This window comes from Lissotriton vulgaris, chromosome 1_1, assembly GCF_964263255.1.
Source record: "Lissotriton vulgaris chromosome 1_1, aLisVul1.2, whole genome shotgun sequence".
Lineage (NCBI taxonomy): Eukaryota > Metazoa > Chordata > Amphibia > Caudata > Salamandridae > Lissotriton > Lissotriton vulgaris.
Genome location: NC_141685.1, coordinates 1015221632 through 1015239634, shown reverse-complemented (window position 1 = coordinate 1015239634; position 18003 = coordinate 1015221632). Strand labels below are relative to the sequence as shown.

Genomic DNA, 18003 nt, shown 5'->3' with positions numbered 1-18003 from the left:
ACATTTTTGTAGTTAAGGATAAAAAGTGACGTGCAGTTTGCCAAGGATCACATACTTAGGTCTATTGTGAAGGCCAAGGTTCCTGAACAGGTTCCTGGGCGCTAGATGTGGTAGAAAGGACAATTTTTCGTGCACAAGTTGTCTTTCGAGAGTTCGGTTTTTGCAAATTATTCCAATTTCTACATAATAAAAGCAACTGGACACAAATAAAAAGTGGGTGTATCGAGTGGCAATCGAATACGAAAGATTATTTCCAAGCCTGGTATAGAAAGCACTCCAGAAAACTACTACATGGATTAAGATTGGCAGAGCATTTTACATGTTAATATCACTGCCCTTCCACTACTTAGTAGATAATTATTTCAGAAGATTTCCTACACTTCAATAGAGTAAATGAACCAGATTAAGAAAAACATAAGGTCAGAGAAGGTACCTTTCAGTGGCTCAACCATCCTTATAAGATCTTTTGCATATTAGTAGTCAGTGATATTTCTTTGTTGGGTCAAGGAGATTTTGCAGAATTAAATCATACAAGGGCCACCATGATTTTGCTGAACCTGTGAAGAATAGCTTCGGACCTGTGTGAGAGTAGGTGGAGCTTGAAGGGGGTGGGCGGGCCTTGAAGGGGGTCGAAGCCTTGAGCCCTTCACTATCTGAGGAAAAAAGTAAATCATGTAAATGTTGAAGTTGTCTTTGAATGTGCCCTGGATACTTGTACCAGAAAAGGCTTTGGGGGTCCAATTCGAAAAGGCTCAGTTTAGGCTATTTACAAAAGGTGGTCTTGTCCTCATAAATCCTGTTACTCATGCATATGATTTCCCCTATGATGAGCGTTCCTAGGCAGAGAAATACTGGAAAATTTGGGAACACCCACAAATGTGTCTATGACCCATTCCCACTTTGTTTTTTGTTTTTTTTGTTTTTTTTTATCCTCATTTGCCGTCTTGCCACCCATAACTTCTATCTTAATCCACCACTGGGCTATTTTATCTCTTAGGCTGGTTTAGAGTAATGGGGCGTAAACAACACATATTCTTGAGTCTGGCCTTCCTCTAAACTATCCTTCTTGACCACCTGACCCAACATGTGTGTCCTCCACCATCTCTATCGTCCTGGAGGAAACCATATACCAGCGAGACAGGCACGGGCTTAATCATCGGACTTTAACATAAATGTAATTCAACCAAAATTTAACAAGAAGGGTATCCAATATCCTCTATTTCTTTTAGATCGGTCTAAGATATCAAGCTTAGCTATGTACCTCATAGCTAAAATCCAATCCATTAAACTAGGACTAAGCGGTGAGACCCATAGTTTACATATCTCTCGACGTGCTAGCAACATGGCATAAAAAATAAGTCTAACATTGTTGTTCAAAAATCTGTTTTCTAAATCATATCTCCCCGTAATAATTAATTCAGGGCTTACCTCAATGCGTTGGTTCAGAGATTTGGATAGAGAATCACTTACGTCAATCCAGAATTGCTTGATATTTGGGCAAGATACAAACATATGTAGATCATCCACATTTGGCGCTTTACATTTTGGACATCCCACAATTCCTCCTTCTTTAAACTTAGAAAGTCTATACGGAGACCAAAATGCCCTGTGAATGGTAAATAAGAGGTTTCGCCTTAGGTTTGCAGGTTTAACAATACTATATAGCATGCTCATAGATACTTGCCATTGGTTTTCTGTCGCGATCCTTGGCAAGCTATCCATCCACAGGGTCTCTGGCAGGTCAAATGGTCCATCTTCCAATTCTAGTATTTGCCAATACCAAAAAGCTACTTCCTTCTTAAAGATCCCTGTCTCCAATTTTAGCTCAAAGTCATTTTCCGTTCCGATCTCTGAATCCAAATGATTTGCCCAGCTTTGTATCTGTAGATATTTATATTTTGAGAAAACTGGGCCCCACATTTGCTGGCAAAAGGCCCAAGAAATTAGTTTGCCATCTTGAAACAGATCCTTCCACCTTTGCAAAGCAGGTTCCTTTTTCAAGTGTAGTGCTAGCGGGGGGGGGGCTAGAGGGCGCACTGCAGAATGGCCGCACTGCCGTGAGGCTCCTGCCGCCCGGAGCTATTATCCGTTTATTGATCCTGCTAACCATCACTGTGCCCTGATCTGACCCCGGATCTCTGCTGGTATACCTGCTGGCCACCCACGGTCCAACTCCTGTGCCGATCGGTGCTTGCTAGCCGAAGTTAAGAGGACTCCAAGCTTTCCCCGACACGCGCTCTGGAAGTCGGGTGCTCCATAGCCCGGCGTCACTTTCTGCTCTAGCCCGAGGCTTCGCACGTGGGGTGGAGGCCCAGGTCCCCCTCCCCCCTCCGGACCAGATTGCCGACTGGGCGCGCTATTGAGCGCTCCCCTGGAACGAGACTTGGTGACGGTCTCCACTCCTAACTGTACCGGAGCTGTGGAATAGCGAAGACGCCGCAGCCTGTCGTTTAGGCGCGGAGGAGTCGAGCCCTTGGCCTGAGGGGAGCGGCGGCCATTGTTGCGTCGGGAGTGGCGGGGTGTCCATGCCTTCTCGTGCCCCCGACTGTGGTGAGTGGTCGCGTGTCGGGCACTGCCTACGCCTTTATCGATTTGTGTGCCCCCTCGAGCTGGTAGCGGTTTATCATGGGGAAACCGGACACTAAGCAGTCCAAATTGTCCTTTGAATCTGGGGCGGCCAGGAGGGGTACGCGGCTGGTGCAGGAAGCTGGGAGCTCGCGTTCTCCCCCCCCGCCAGTCGCTGATGCGGAGCCGCAGCCTCATGCCCCGGACTTTCAGCAGATGATGCAGGAGATGAGGCAAGGGTTTGCCACTATAGTGGACAAAGTGGACAAACTGTCATCGCGCATGGATGCAGTGGTGCAGAAGCTAGATGTGCATGAGGAACACCTAACATCGGCGGAACAGCGCATCTCTGACCACGACGATACTGCTGCCACCCATACCACGCAGTTGGCGAGGATTGACAATATACTGCGGGTGATTGCCGCTAAGAATGAGGAGTTGGAGGCGAGGAGTCGGCGCAACAACGTACGCATAGTAGGTGTGCCGGAGACAACGAATGTTGGGAAAATGGAGACGTATGTGGAGAGACTCCTTGTTGGCGCCATTGGTTCAGAGGCATTCTCGGCGCAGTTCATCGTTGAGAGGGCGCACCATTCACTTGGGCCCAGGCCGGCCTCTGGGGCTGCGCCGCGCCCTATAATTGCACGGCTCCTAAATTACCGCGACCGGGACGCTGCCCTCAGAGCTGCCCGTACTAACCGTACCCTCTCTTTTGATGGGGTTAACTTTACCGTGTACCCGGATTTCACGCCGATGGTGCAGGACCAACGTCGTAAATTTCTAGGGGTAAAAAAGAAACTTCGAGATCTCCAAGTGGACTATGCTTTGCTTTATCCTGCTAAGCTGAGGGTGATCCATCAGGCGAAGCAGCACTTTTTCACTAACCCGCAGCATGCTGAGGACTTTGTAAAGCGTCTCAAGCGAGAACGATCTGCTGCGGACCGGAGGGGTGACCGGGACCCCGAAGGCGACCGTTCGGCGGCTGAGGAGGAGGACGCTTGAATGGGGTGATTTTACATTCATGGACGCTGATGGCGCCTGCTTTGCGCGCCCATGCGCTTGACTGGTTCTTTGGCCTCGGCGCTGCCTTGCCTTGTACTGTGGGGGATAATCATGAGGGATTGCCGAGTTATGTTTGAGTGTCATCTCTTGGGGACAGTATGGGAACGATGGTTGGCGCCTTTTTTGTGCTCCGGGCACCCACCCCCGCACTGCGCCTGGGCCGTGTGTGACCCGTTGGCTCGGAGACTGGTGTGGTGTGTGGGAGTGGTGCTGTGCACCTCCAGTGGGTACCCCATAGGGTGTTCCCCACTATTACCTGTACTTTGGTTTCTAGTCCTTTGTTGGTTGACTGGATGGATGTTTGGGGATGGAGGGGGGTGGGCGCTCGAGTGTCCTGATAGTTGGGGATTCATCAGGTGGGAGGTGGGGGAGGGGACGGTGTGGGTGACACGTGGTCGGCCCGGTCCTTGGGCTTGTGGTGCTCTTTGCTCTTGTTGTGTGCTTGCGCAGATACGGACGCACTTCCGCTGCACTGGCTGGTCCTTTGACGTGCTGGACCTTAATGGTTCTGTGACCCGTGCCTCCGTGCTCATTGGGCCTGGGTATCATGGCCGCTATCTCCGTTTGCTGGATGGGCGAGAGCGTGCTACGTGGGGAACGCGTGTGCGTGCTGCGGACCGGGAGAGATGTGTATGCCGCGTATTGTGTGTTGTACTTCTTGCGTGCCTGTTGCACGGGAGGTGCTGTTTGGGGATGGGAGTTGGGTTTCTGGTTGGTTGGTTTGGAGATGGCTGGGGTGATTGGGGAGTGTATGTAGTGGGACGATTGTGTTGTGGGCTGGTGACTTGTTGTTGTCTGACACTGGGAGTTTGGATCGATGCCCCGTATCACTGGGCCTTATGGTGCCCGGATCATGGCTGATGTCGACTGAAACTATAGACAAGATATCGATATTGTCCTGGAATGTACGGGGTCTTAATGATGCCAGGAAATGTCGAAATGTGCTACAGTATTTGGATAGGCATGCTATTCATGTGGCCCTCCTGCAGGAGACGCATCTGCGACGTGGGCCTGCTCCTAGGTTTGGTGGGCGGTGGGCTGCGGTTAGGGTATTTGCATCGTACTCCTCGTATGCTCGAGGGGCTGTTATTCTTGTTAAGAGATCGCTCGCCTTTCAAGAACTGGGGTCTGTGGGGGATCCTGAGGGGCGCTATGTGCTGTTATGGGGGCGGCTTGGGCAAATTACTGTGCTGTTTGTCAATTGCTATGCTCCTAATGTTGATACACCAGCTGTCTTCCTTACCCTGTGGGGCCATGTGCTTGCTGTCGATGCCTCCCATATTGTATGGGGGGGGATTTCAATTTTGCATTTCAGGCTCTGATGGATAGGTCGGAGGGATGCCCCTAGTACAATGTGCAAGCTAGGGATGTTTTGCGGGGCATTGTGGAGGAAGCTGGATTGATTGACAGTTGGAGGTATGCTCACCCGGCCACTAGGGAGGGCACACACTACACTGCGCACGCACGCTCATGGGCGAGGCTAGACTATGTCTTTCTCTCCAGGGGGCTGGTAGCGGGTCTGCGGGAGGCGGAACATCTGGCTCGGACATACTCTGACCACTGCCCGGTGAGGGTTGTGCTTTCTGTGCCCGGGCTGCACAGGCCGCGCCCACCTTGGCGCCTTTTCCCGACTGCCCTGCTGGACCCTGTGTTTAAGGCGGAACTTGGCGAGGAGGTGGAAGCGTTCTTCCCGAGGAACAAAGGCTCTGTTGATAGTGTCGAGGTGATATGGGAGGCTTTTAAGGTTACGATCCGAGGTGTCACTATCTCCAAGAGTTGTGGGATGCTTAAATTGATAGTGCGTACTCTCGAGGGCTTGGAGGGTGATTTACGACACTTGGAGCGCAGTTTGCAGGCTGGCTCTGATCCCGATCTATTGGGCCAGTTCCGTACCAAGCTCTCCGAATATGAGGAAGAGGCTGCCAGGGAGGCTAAACATAGGGGGAAGTACTGGACGGCGAGGAGATACTGTGAAGGGGAGAGGCCGGGGAAGGTCCTTGCTGCGCTTACTAGGCATCAAAGGTATGGCTCGGACGTGCTGGAATTGGTTTTGCCGGATGGCACTCACTTAGGGACACTGCGGAGATTCAGCGGACATTTATTCACCATTACACCCAACTGTACACAACACAGCAGTCAGGGGAGACACGATATGGCGGATTCCTGGATGATTTGGCGCTCTGTTGGTTGTCGGACGATCTTAGGGCGTTCTTGGGTAGACCTCTTGAGGTGGAGGAGATCAGGGGGGCCATCATGTCCCTGAATAACGGGAAGGCCACTGGCTTGGACGGCCTTCCTGCTGAATTCTATAAATGTTACGTTGATATTATGGCCCCCGTTCTCCGCGAGGTTTTTGAGGAGTCCCTTGAGGAGGGACGGCTACCATGCTCCATGAGGGAAGTCGCTATTACCTCGTTACTCAAGCCGGGTAAGGATCCCCTAGACGTGGGCTCTTATAGGCCCCTCTCATTACTTAATTGTGATGTCAAGATACTCGCAAAGGTTTTGGCGGTCAGATTGTCTGAGCTCATGCCTGTTATTGTCTTGCCTGACCAGTCTGGGTTTGTGCCTGGCCGTGCCACTTCCCACAATCTTCGGACCTTGTTTTCCCTTATTCCGACTATTGCTCCTGAGCTCCCGGTCGCCGCCATTTTCCTAGACGCCACTAAGGCATTTGATTCGGTGGAGTGGGGTTACCTTATTGATGTCCTGTGCCGGATGGGATTTCCTCGGCTCTTTATATCTTGGGTTAAGCTCTTGTATACCGACCCGGTGGCGAGAGTGGTGGTGAATGGTGTGCTTTCCCCCCAGTTTCCTCTCACTAGGGGGACCCGACAGGGGTGTCCCCTTTCGCCCCTTCTATTTGCCATTGCCATAGAGCCCCTAGCCTGCAGGATTCGCCAACGACACCAGCAGAGTGCTTTCAATTGTTTTCAACGCCAGGTCGGTATCTCTTTGTATGCGGATGATGTCACGCTTTATGTGAAAGATCCACAGAACAATCTTAATGCGCTATTGCGTGAGCTGGTCTCTTTCGGGGGTGTCTCCGGGATACACATCAACTGGCAGAAATCCCAACTTTTCCCGCTAACTGCGGCGGTTCATAGATTTCCTCTTGATTTCCCTTTGGAGTGGTGCGATTCGGAGCTGCGGTACCTCGGTATTGTTGTATCATTGGACAGGGGAGAGACTGTCAGGCTCAATTACGGCGTAGCTATTACTAAGCTGGCGGATGACGTCACTAGATGGATGTCGCTGCCTCTTTCCATGGCTGGTCGGGCGTCCCTTATCAAAATGGTGGTCCTGCCCCGGTTTCTGTATCTTTTTCAAAATATTCCGTATCACCCTGGGGCTTATTTTTTTCGTAGGCTCCGTTCGGAGCTCATTCGATTGTTCTGGGGGGGCAAGCAGCCACGTGTGGCATGGGCTACCCTTACGTTGCCATATGCAGACGGAGGCTTTGATGTCCCTGATTTTGAGCTTTACTACCTTAGCGCTCAAACGCACTATGCTTACCATTGGATGCGCCCCACTCCGTTTATGCCACAGGTTGCGGCTGAACATTGGGTTGCCCATCCGCTCCCACTGGAGGGAATGGTTCTGGGCAATGTGACCGATGTGGATACGCACCAGACGACGGTGACGTGCACGGTAGACGCTTGGAAACGGGTGGCGCGATTGTTGGATGTTTCCTTTCTCTATTCGCCGGCGCTGCCCCTAGCCTATCACCCTGATTTATCTCTGTTGCAGGAGACGGGGTTTCAGCGTCTTTGTAAGCGGCTTGGAATCCTTACGTGGGGTGGCATTTTTCATGAGGGTGCTTTCCGTACCAGGGCTCAATTTTTTGGACCTGCCGACTGTTCCCCTTTGGAGCTGTTTTATTATGTTCGGCTGAGACAGGGCTTACGTACCTTGTTGCCGGATTTCCCCTCGGAACCGGAAGTGACCCTCCCTCTCCATGTGCTCTTGGTCTCAGATGGTCGTCATTTAGTTTCGAAGTTGTATGGTGCCATTCGACGGCAACGGGCTGTTCCGACCAGCCGGGTGCGGGAGCAATGGGATGCTGAGTTGGGCGTCACTATCACTGACGAGCAATGGACGTACTGCTGTGGTCTTACTGCCAATGTCTCCTCCAGTTGCCGTCTGAAAATCATACATTACAAATTCGTCCAAAGGTTTTATTACACCCCGGCGAGGAAACTTCGGTTTCATTTAGCGGAAGATGACAGATGTGCTAGGTGCCGAGCAGAGGGTGCCGGCTTTCTGCATTTGGCGTGGGGATGTGCGGGCGTTTTGGAGTATTGAGTACAGGTCCATGCGGCCCTTCAGATTATGACTGAGGATGGAGTGTTGTTCGACCCCTTAGTGCTACTGCTGGGATATACCAGGGATGTTCCTGCCCTCCACCGTAGATTTGCTGATGTGGCATTATTGTTGGCTAAACGTAGAGTGGCCTGTTGTTGGGGTCGTGGCAGGGTGCCGCAGTTCAGAGATTGGCTACGTGATCTCATTTATTGTCAGGACCAATACAATGTCTATGCGGAGCTGATGCCTGTGAGATGTAGGCCCAAGGATTTTTGGAGCCCGTTACAGGTGTACCTTCTCACTAGAGCGGTGCAGGACTCTGATTCTGAAAGTGAGGACCGGGTTGGGGTCGGTTGAAACCGGCGTAGAGTTTGAGATATTACACTGCTTTTGCTGGTCCTCTGGCAATGGTTGGGGGGTGGATTATCTCCTTCTGCTGAGATGAGGGGTTCTGTATGTCATTCTGTGACGCTCCTGTGACCGCGATGTTGGACCGCTACCTGTATTCTTACTGTTGGCAAATGGGGGGTGGGCCTGTGTGGACAACACCGTGCTTGGAGGGTTGATCCTCCGCTGGTATGTTGGGACTCTCCCTTTCATTTGGGCCTGTGCGCTGACAGCTTTTGCTCCTGCCATTGTATGCCATTCTGTTAGGATGTACTATGTGATGCCCATTTGTGATCGCTACTTGCCTTTATCCATTGCTGTCTGCACTGTTTTGTATGTCGACCTGTATTCCGGACTCGCTGATTGTATTGCCATTTCGCATTGTCCTTGTACGACTGCATGTATCATGATTGCACTGCCTTTTCTCTGACTTATCTCCAAATAAAGGTTTAAAAAAAAAAAAAAAAAAAAAGTGTAGTGCTAGCGCGTCTTTTGTCCAGGATGGAGCCCCAGGAGACTCCCATATTGGGGCCATATAGCTAAAATAGGGCAGTTTAGATATTTTTCTAATTTTATGCCATATTTCAGCCAAGTCTCTCAAAATCTTAAGTCTCACCTTTTTAAAAAATTTAGGGTCTGCTAACTTATATAAAAAACCAAACTCATGATATCCTGACCTTTTCAGCAATATTCCAAACAATTCGCCAATCTGAGAATTAAGAAGGGTACCCAACAGCATCCTGCAGTTTTTTAAACAAAAAGCCCAAGCATAAATTTGTATATCTGGAGCCGCCAGCCCTCTTTTATTTAGTCTCCTCCTTATTTTTTTCCATGAAATTCGAGAGGCCTTTGACGCCCAAATGAATGATGTTATCGTACTCTGTAACTTAACCAGCCAATCCTTTTTAAAACCCAACGGAATAGTCTCAAACAAGAAAGTAATTTTAGGTACAATCACCATTTTTACAAGATTACATCGTCCGTATATTGAAATAGGTAAATTCATCCACCCTTTTAGGGTATCAACAACTTCTTTTTTTACTCTATCAAAGTTAGTTTTTGCCAAATCTTCAATTTTTTGTGTGATCCTAACCCCAAGATATCTCATTTCTGCTGTGGTTTTTACCCCTCCTGTATTAAGATTCCAAGTCATTATTTCAGTTTTGTCTTGATTTAACTGGTATCCAGAAACCTTACCAAAATCCTTTGTTATCTTGACTAGATTTTCCAAAGAACCAACCAAATTTGAAGAATAAACAATAATGTCATCTGCATATAAGCCAAGTTTCTTTGACCAGTCCATCGCAACAAAGGGGGGTATCTCTTCTGAAACTCTAATTTTACAGGCAAGAGGCTCTATATATAAGTTAAAAAGCAAGGGTGATAACGGGCATCCTTGTCGAGTACCCCGCATTACTCTAATAGGGAGTGTGAGAGTCCCATTTACTAATACTCGTGATGTTGGTGCAAAATACAAAGCAAAGATAGATTGCGTAAATTTGTCTCCTAAGTTGAGATAATGAAGAAGTGTTTTTAAATATGCAAAATTAGCTCGATCAAAAGCCTTGGCAGCGTCTAACGCGATCACTGCCAAGGGGTATTCATAATTGGAAGCTAAGTCTATCATTCCTATCAGGGAATAAGTAAGTTCTTTTAGGTATCTCATCTTAATAAAGCCCCTTTGATCTTCGTGGATCAACTTATGAATAATTTTACCAAGTCTGTCAGCTAAGATTTTAGAGAAAAATTTGTAATCACAGTTTAAGAGTGAGATAGGCCTATAAGCATCCAAACTCTTTGGAGATTTCCCTGGTTTAAGTATTAAGATAATAGTTGCCTCATTCCATGAGCTTGGAATTGTCACTTCCCCTCTAAAAATTTTATTGTATAAATGACATAATGTGGGAACTATTATGTTTCCTAAAGCTTTGTATGCTTCTGCTGGGAGGCCGTCTGGTCCAGGGGCTTTCCCCCTTTTACTTTCCTTAATGACTTTCATCACCTCTTCTTGAGTAATCTCTTTATTTAACTCCACCGTATCCTCCATTGCAAGTGGTTTCACTAAGGGTAGCCAGCTCTCAATCGCAACTTTATTTGGACAGAGATCCTCTGTATACACATTCACAAAATAATCATGGAACTCTTCTACAATTTGTTTCCTTTCTGTTATAACTTGACCTGTGCCCGGTTTCTTAATCTCTTTAATTTGATTACGTATAACGTCTTTCTTGGCTTTCCACGCTAATAACTTGCCGCATCCCTCTCCATATGAAAAATGTGCCAACTGACTAGCTTACCATCTTTCTTTAACTCTTTGAGTAAGTACTGCCGTAAGTTGCACCTTTAAATCTAAGAGCTTTTTCTTCACTGAATCTTCTGAAATGATACCCCCCTGGGGGATTCGGCTAAATTCACAATTTCGAATCTCTTTTTCTAAGTTAGAAACTAGGCTGTAATACAGTCTTCGCTTTTTCGCACCCTGAGCTCCCATTCTCCCTCTCATAAACGCTTTGCAAGTTTCCCAAACTATATCCTCCTTAGCTGAGCCCGCATTCACGTCTAGAAAAACTTGTATCTCATCTTTGAGAGCTTCTAGGACTTCTTCGTCTGCTAAAATTGTACGGTCTAATCTCCAGACAGGACTCATTTCTTCTATCTCTAAACTTAAGTTTAAACTCACTGCAGAGTGATCTGATAAATGTGCCCCTATATGTTTTACACTTTTGACCCGCTCTTTCAACCTATTGTCTATCAAAAAAAATCTATCCGTGAACTATGCTTATATTTTTTATTATAAAAAGTAAATCCTAGTGCTGTGCCGCTTTAACTCTCCATATATCACAGAGCCCTTGCTGGACCATAACTGACTTTACCTTAGCTGTCATTTTGTTATTTACTATTGCCCTAGCATTACCAGTTCTATCCAACTTGCGATCTAGTACAGTATTGAAGTCTCCTGCCATGATAATTTTGCCTGAGAATTCCAACAACTCTAGTTCAATTTTTTCTAAAATTGTGGGGTCGTCCACATTCGGGCCGTAATAACCAACTATCACAAGAGCTTCACCTGCCAGTCTTATCTTACAAATCACCCATCTTCCTCTACTATCCACTAAATTATTTTCAACTATAATATCAGCTCCTTTTCTAATCAAAATTGCCACCCCTTTTGTAACCAGATCTTGGGATGTAAAAATAGCATTTGCAATCCACTTTTGAGTACTGAATATCTCCTTACTTTCCTTTTGTGTTAAGTGCGTCTCTTGCAGGATAATCACCTGAGCTGGTGAATCTTCTAAATATTTCAAAATTAATAATCTTCTTGATTTAACCCGGAGACCGTTCACGTTCCATGTAAGGAACCTTAGCTCCTTATTAATAATCCTACTCATATTACAGTGCCCAAATTTCCCTTCTACTTATATGACAGTAAGGCAGCTCATGAGGAATATTTTTTTTTTTTTCTCCCTTGACCCCCTCCCTCCCCTCCCCACACAACCTTTTCCCTCCCCGGAAAACCCAACCATAACTCCCAAGGCCTAGGCCAGTGGATGTCGCAGTGTTGATGCCTCTTGCTACTTTCTTATATATACATGGTCAGTATTCTACTCTAATCCATCCTGAGTAACATCCAGGAAGGCGTCTACCTCTTCAATTGTACGGAATGTATACATCTTGTTATGCCACATTACTTTTAAAAAAGCAGGGAATTTTAGCTGGGCCATGGCTCCTATTTCTCTTAAAGGTATCAGTCGTTTTCCCAATTCCCATTGCCTATTTGCTGTGGCTGGAGACAAATCCGATCTAATATCCACTGTTATTCCATCTAACATTATGGACTTTTTCTTAAGGGCAAGAGACAAAAAATTTTCTTTTAGCGAGTATGTCGCGAAATTAATCAAAATTTTTCTCGGCTTAGCGCGATCTGGATTCAGCCTAAAGGGATCGCGATGTACTCGCTGAATATCTCGCATCAACATTTCCTCAGTTTCAACTAATGGTAATTCCTTCTTCAGTAGCTGTACTACAAAGCTCTTTATATCCGCACCCTCCTTTCCTTCTGGAAGTTTAAGGATTTTTAAATTATTGCGTCTTTGCATGTTTTCCAATCTTTCCACTCTTTCATCCAATTCTCTATCCCTAGAATACAACTTCTCTATCTCTTTGCGATTATCCAGAACTCTTCCTTGTACAACTTTCATCTCTGATTCCATCTCTCCTGTACGTATACTTAATTTATCAATCTTATCTTCTAGTAAAGTACATGTAGCACTTATGCGCTCCTGATTCCTTTTGGAGGCTTCGAATCCTAGATGAATGTCTTGTTCCAATTTCCTTAATAACTCCATAACAGACCCATCTGTTGATGCGGATCTCTCCTGCTGTAGTAATCTAGATTCTTCTGAGGAAATCAGCGTTTTTCCACTAATCATAATATCGTCTTGCCCTGTGAATATGTCCTCTCTCACATCATCTTCCAGCTCAGCCGAGACGATAGGTAAATTTTCAGCTGATGGGTCTGGTAAAGGGGATTGAAAACCCTGTTCAATGGATGCCTCCGCACTCATACTAATAACTTCCCCCTTATCTACCTCCATCTCAGTTACAAGAACCTGGAAGGGATTCAGTGTTAAAAGGGCCGACCAGTCCTGTTCCTGTTCCTGCTCCTCTTCTATAAAGCTCGGTGAATGATCAGCCAACTCAGCCCACTCTCCAGTCCTAGGTTGAGTTTGAGAGGTAGAATCAGGCTTCAAAACCAAGACTTTAGGGACTGGCTTAAAATATGAATTAAGCGAGGGAGTTATTGGGGGCTTAAGACCAGCTTTCTCTTTTTTTTGTCTCTTTTTTCTTTCTTTCTTCGATGGGGAGTGCTTAGATTTGTCAGAAGCGGACTTGGAGGTAACCTCTTCTTTTGCTGCACCCTTTTTAGCGCTTTTCTTCCACTCTATTGGGTTAGAGATCAAATCTCCTTGAGTCTTATCTATTAAACCCACCAGACTGTCCTGTCCCTCCAGTCTATTACTCCTCAGTTGATATCTTGCTTTTCCCCCTTCTCCCAGTCCCTTGCTTACTTGCTCAGTTCCAGTACCAGTATTCCAACCGACCTCCTTAACTCGCTGGTCAGCTTCCTCACCAACTTTTCTTCCCAGCAAGGAAACGGGGGGGGCGGTAGTTAAGGTCTCCACTCCTCGCCCTCTACCTCCGCTTGTTGGCGTTCCAATTTTCGCCAGCACTCGGCGTCCTCTGCTGACTCCTTGAGCCGCTCTCTCCCAGCTCCCAGCCGGCAAATGACGCGACTCCGCCCCCTCACTCTCGGCGGCTTGCAGTGCCGAGTTCTCCGCCATCCGCTGCGGGTCTCCAACAACCGGCCGACAAACGGCCTCTAAAATCGCTCGATAACTCGTTTTTAGACCGCAACAGTCCCCGCATGCACCGAGGTATGTACGCCTTCCGAAATTACAAGCAACTGACTCCAAATCTTACATCAACACCAACACTGCTCCGGACATCCGCGACCCGCTCCCTAGCCGGCCGCCATGTTTTCCCCGTCCTACACTAGATTTCTGACCCATTCCCACTTTGGACGTATCAAGAAATTTACCTCTACCCAGGGCAGGACTAAATCCATTTCCAGGACGGGAAGGAAAAGAAGATACCCCGAAAATTGTGTGGGAAATATTTTCCGAGTGTAGATAAAAGTGGCATTGCCAAATGTGATGGCATTTCTCGTGCACGTTTGTGCTGTACACATTGTTGTGTACTTGGAATGGCAGCCACATTGTAACAACTGCAGATTCCTGAATATTTTCCGGGTTTATTCCAGGAAAGCTGCAATGTCATAGATTTTTTTGGTGTAACCCTCTAAAACCTTTGTGAAGTCTTAGCATGCATCTATACCGAGGCGAAGTAGTAAACCGGGTGTAGATTATATTTTTTTGAGGACTGAGCCCTCTATGAAGAAGTTAGAACCCTTAAAATGCCCTTCTCGCCCACTCCATGGGCATGTGCTGCTACTGTTCATAAATGATACATCTTCTTGAAAAAAATCAGATCGTGTATCATTTGTTCGTTTGGGAATGCTAGGTACATTGTTAAAATGATTGTTCATGTGCAGTAAGGGACACCTTCCTGCACATAAACAATAATTTCCCTCACCGTAGGCACCCTTGAACTATGATTCTAAGGGAGCCTGTGTTGGCACTATGCAGCTAAATTTAGCCCCAGCGCAGGGAGAAATGCAGGCCTGCACCGTATTGCTGTAAATACGGTGCCGCCCTACATTTCTATAGTGACGGAGTGCAGCTTCGGCCTTCTTGGCTTAACTCCGCGCTCTGCCACTTTAGTTGTAAATAGGACCCATAGTACATTACATTTTTTTTATAGCAACTTGCTTACCCTTAATTATGACACCATGTGAATCACGTTACAACATCAAAGGGAAACCTTTAACAGTGTATATTATAATTGTGAAAGTAGCGTAACCTGTGCAGTGTCAGGAGGGCTGAATCCATGCAGATTTTCAGGATAACCACTGACCAAGTCAACAAGTTAGATTAATATTATTTCTATGTAAAATCATCTTTTCAGTTGATATCCTGACAACATGGCTTGGATGCAGCCGCCAAGAAATTTATTGGAAATCCCTGTTCTAGTGCTTAATTTGTCAACTAGAGACCTGGACCAGTTCTAATCCTGTACTCTCCTCTTGTTCTCTCCTTGACCAAATTATTTTGCTTAGGTTCAGGTACCATGTCTATCAAAACTGAGACCACTGAGAAATACTTGTCATTGTAATTGTATTGCTATAGGGCTTACTACCCCTGATGAGATGTTGAAACTTTTTTCGGTGAGTATCACGCTACTCAGGAGCCCAATATTAAGAGATTTTTTTAGTAAGTAGATTGGTAACTTTTTTTTAATCTTCTTGTGGAAATTGAGTTAAGTAATTGCTTATTGAAATTTCATGCTTTAAGTGTGTAGTTTTGAAGGGATAGATTTGTTTTTGGTGAATTAGAAGAGGGAAAATGGGAATTGTTATTGGGAGAGATGGACATGGGTGCATATTAGTTGGATGAAATAGGATATAGAAGGGATAGATAGGGAAAGACTTTTTAAATGGTGACATGGGAGTTCATAGTAGAATCAGAGTTTTGGGATAAGTCAGATAGTGGAGGTTGGAGGATAGTTTGAAAGATGTTTGGGTGAGTCAGATATTGGGCAGAGTTGTAAAGGTTTTTTGAACATTTTTTTTGTTTTCTTCCGCTGTGGGTGGAGAATATACACATATAGAGATGCATGCCAACACATAGAAGATTTACATAACTAAATATGTTAACATATTACACATATGAAAATTATATGAAGTAAAAAAGTTGTACCATATAAAAACTATTATGTGTAAGTATAAATATTAACAAACTCAAGCATTCACTACTTTGCTGGTGATAAATAAAGTGTAACTTTCCCCCAATATTTCAGTAGCTGAGCACGTACACATAGATTTCCTCTAATTAAATTTACACTTTGTTAAAGATATGTTTTAGCATCGAAAATAAACCCATAAGCAGACATCCATCAACTTAAATGTCATCTATATATCGACCTAGTTATACATGTTATGTTATTTTAAATGGGTTTTATAAAGCGCACCGCTACTAAGTTGAGTGACCCGGCGCTGAACGTGATGACTGAATTCACTGTGTCACAGTGACCGCTGAACTGGGCATTAAAGCTGGAAGTTTACAATGATTTCCCAAATGCCAGAAAATCTGACATCATCCTTAATTCCACCGGCAAATTATTCCACAGTTTTGCTGTTTGCACAAGAAAGGAATGTCCCCCCATGAAAAGGATAAAGGATACATAATAAAACATGTGTATATGTAACCTGCCATAATGCATGCTCCCATAGTGAAATGGGAGGTGCGGTCCATCCCTGCACCCTGTGGTAGGCACCTCAAGGTGCCTGCCACAAGGTGCAGGGATCAACAGGGGGGCACCATAAGCGCCCCTTCGGCCTCCAACTGGTGGCCGTGGTGGGGCCCCTCAAACACGCTTTCCGACATGGTTTCCATGTCGGACAGAATGGCTTGGAAACCATGACAGAAACCGTGCATTTTATTCTCAAGGAAAGAAAAGGCCCGCCCTTGTGATTACAGGCCGGATTCTGACTGCCGGACTGACTGGCCGGTTTACTTTCCGACCGCCTCCAACATAATGAGGCGGTGGGAAATAAAAAGACTGGCCTATTACGACGCAGTCGTAAAGACTCCAACTTAAAGTCAGAGCATTTACGGGCCGTATCGTAATCGGCCCCATTGTAATAAATACCTATGTACAGAGAAATGCACATATCAAATATCTAAGTATAATTATACATGTTAACATACTCACATAGATGCACCACAATTAGTAATATTTTGTGTTGAATTGCGCTCTATATTTCAGTATCTGTGCAATTATTTGTAATTGTATTTGGATGGACAAACATACATGTTTGTTGTGTATAATTATAATTTCTATTATTTATGAATTTTGAATCTTTAAACTATAGAGTACTACCCTATTTTAATTATGTACAATATTTTGTTACATCCTTACAGGTATGTTCACAAATTTTATAATTACATATTAAGACAGATATTGTCATAGTGAGTAGCATACTTTGATATATAGACACTCCTAAATACATGTGTTTTCTATATAAAAGTACATATTGATATATTTGATGCAACCTATATTAATGTACAAATGGATATGAATACACCGACATTTGAATATATAGAATATGGCCAAAAAAGTTTTTAGGTAAATATGGTCTTATATGTATAATTTTGTGTATTATGCATACTATTGCTGCACATTTTGTTTTTTGAGTGTGGGGGTTATGTAGGGAAGAGCCAGGTCTTGAAAAAGTTTCTTAAGGTGAGATGGTTGTCTGTGGATCTTATCTTTGGTGTTAATGAATTCCATAGTTTGGCAGCTTGCACAGAGAAAGATGTCCACTTATGTTTTTCCCTGTATAGTGGGATTTTGAGGCAGAGCACCAGTATGTAGTGGAGGTTCCTTTGCGATATGTATTTATAGATTTTTTTTTCATAAAGAAAAGTGGTCCTTTGCCAAGTATTGCTTTGTGGGTGATACAAAGCAGCTTGAAGGTGGATCTTCTGGAAACCAATGTAGGACCCTCAAGGCAAGGGAGATGTGCCCATGTCGCTTTACATGTAGGAGTAGCCTGGCAGCAAAGTTATGAATTCTTTGTAATCTTTTCATAGTGCTAGAGGTGATCTGTGGTTTAGGACATTAGCGTAATTAAGATTAGAAAGTAGAGGTTAAAATTCAGAAGTAATTATAACCTGTGGTTCTAGTAGTATTAACCCATAGTAATTTGATGGCTTTTACAATTCCTGCACATTTCCGTAACATCTTATAATCAACTGTTTTCAAATACCTATTGAGAGTGATCTGTATACATTCTGTTGTTGGTGGATCTGTGTTTAGTTTTAATGAATCCATTGCACGTCAATTATTTGATTCTTTCTCTGTGGAAATACAATTTTTCCACGATTTAGATGTGTCTATGACTTTTCTCCTTCTCATGGAGTTTATGAAAACTATATAAATATTTAGGGGCTTATTTACAAGTCCCTTGCGACGCTGGTGCATCACTTTTTATGTGATAAA

General features: G+C 45.2%; 1 protein-coding gene across 1 annotated transcript in view; it reads left to right on the top strand.

Moving 5' to 3' along the window:
- LOC147748427 (LIM homeobox transcription factor 1-alpha-like) overlaps positions 1-18003 on the top strand; it is a 64634-nt gene that overhangs the window by 32965 nt on the left and 13666 nt on the right. The gene's annotated exons all lie outside the window — the stretch shown is intronic.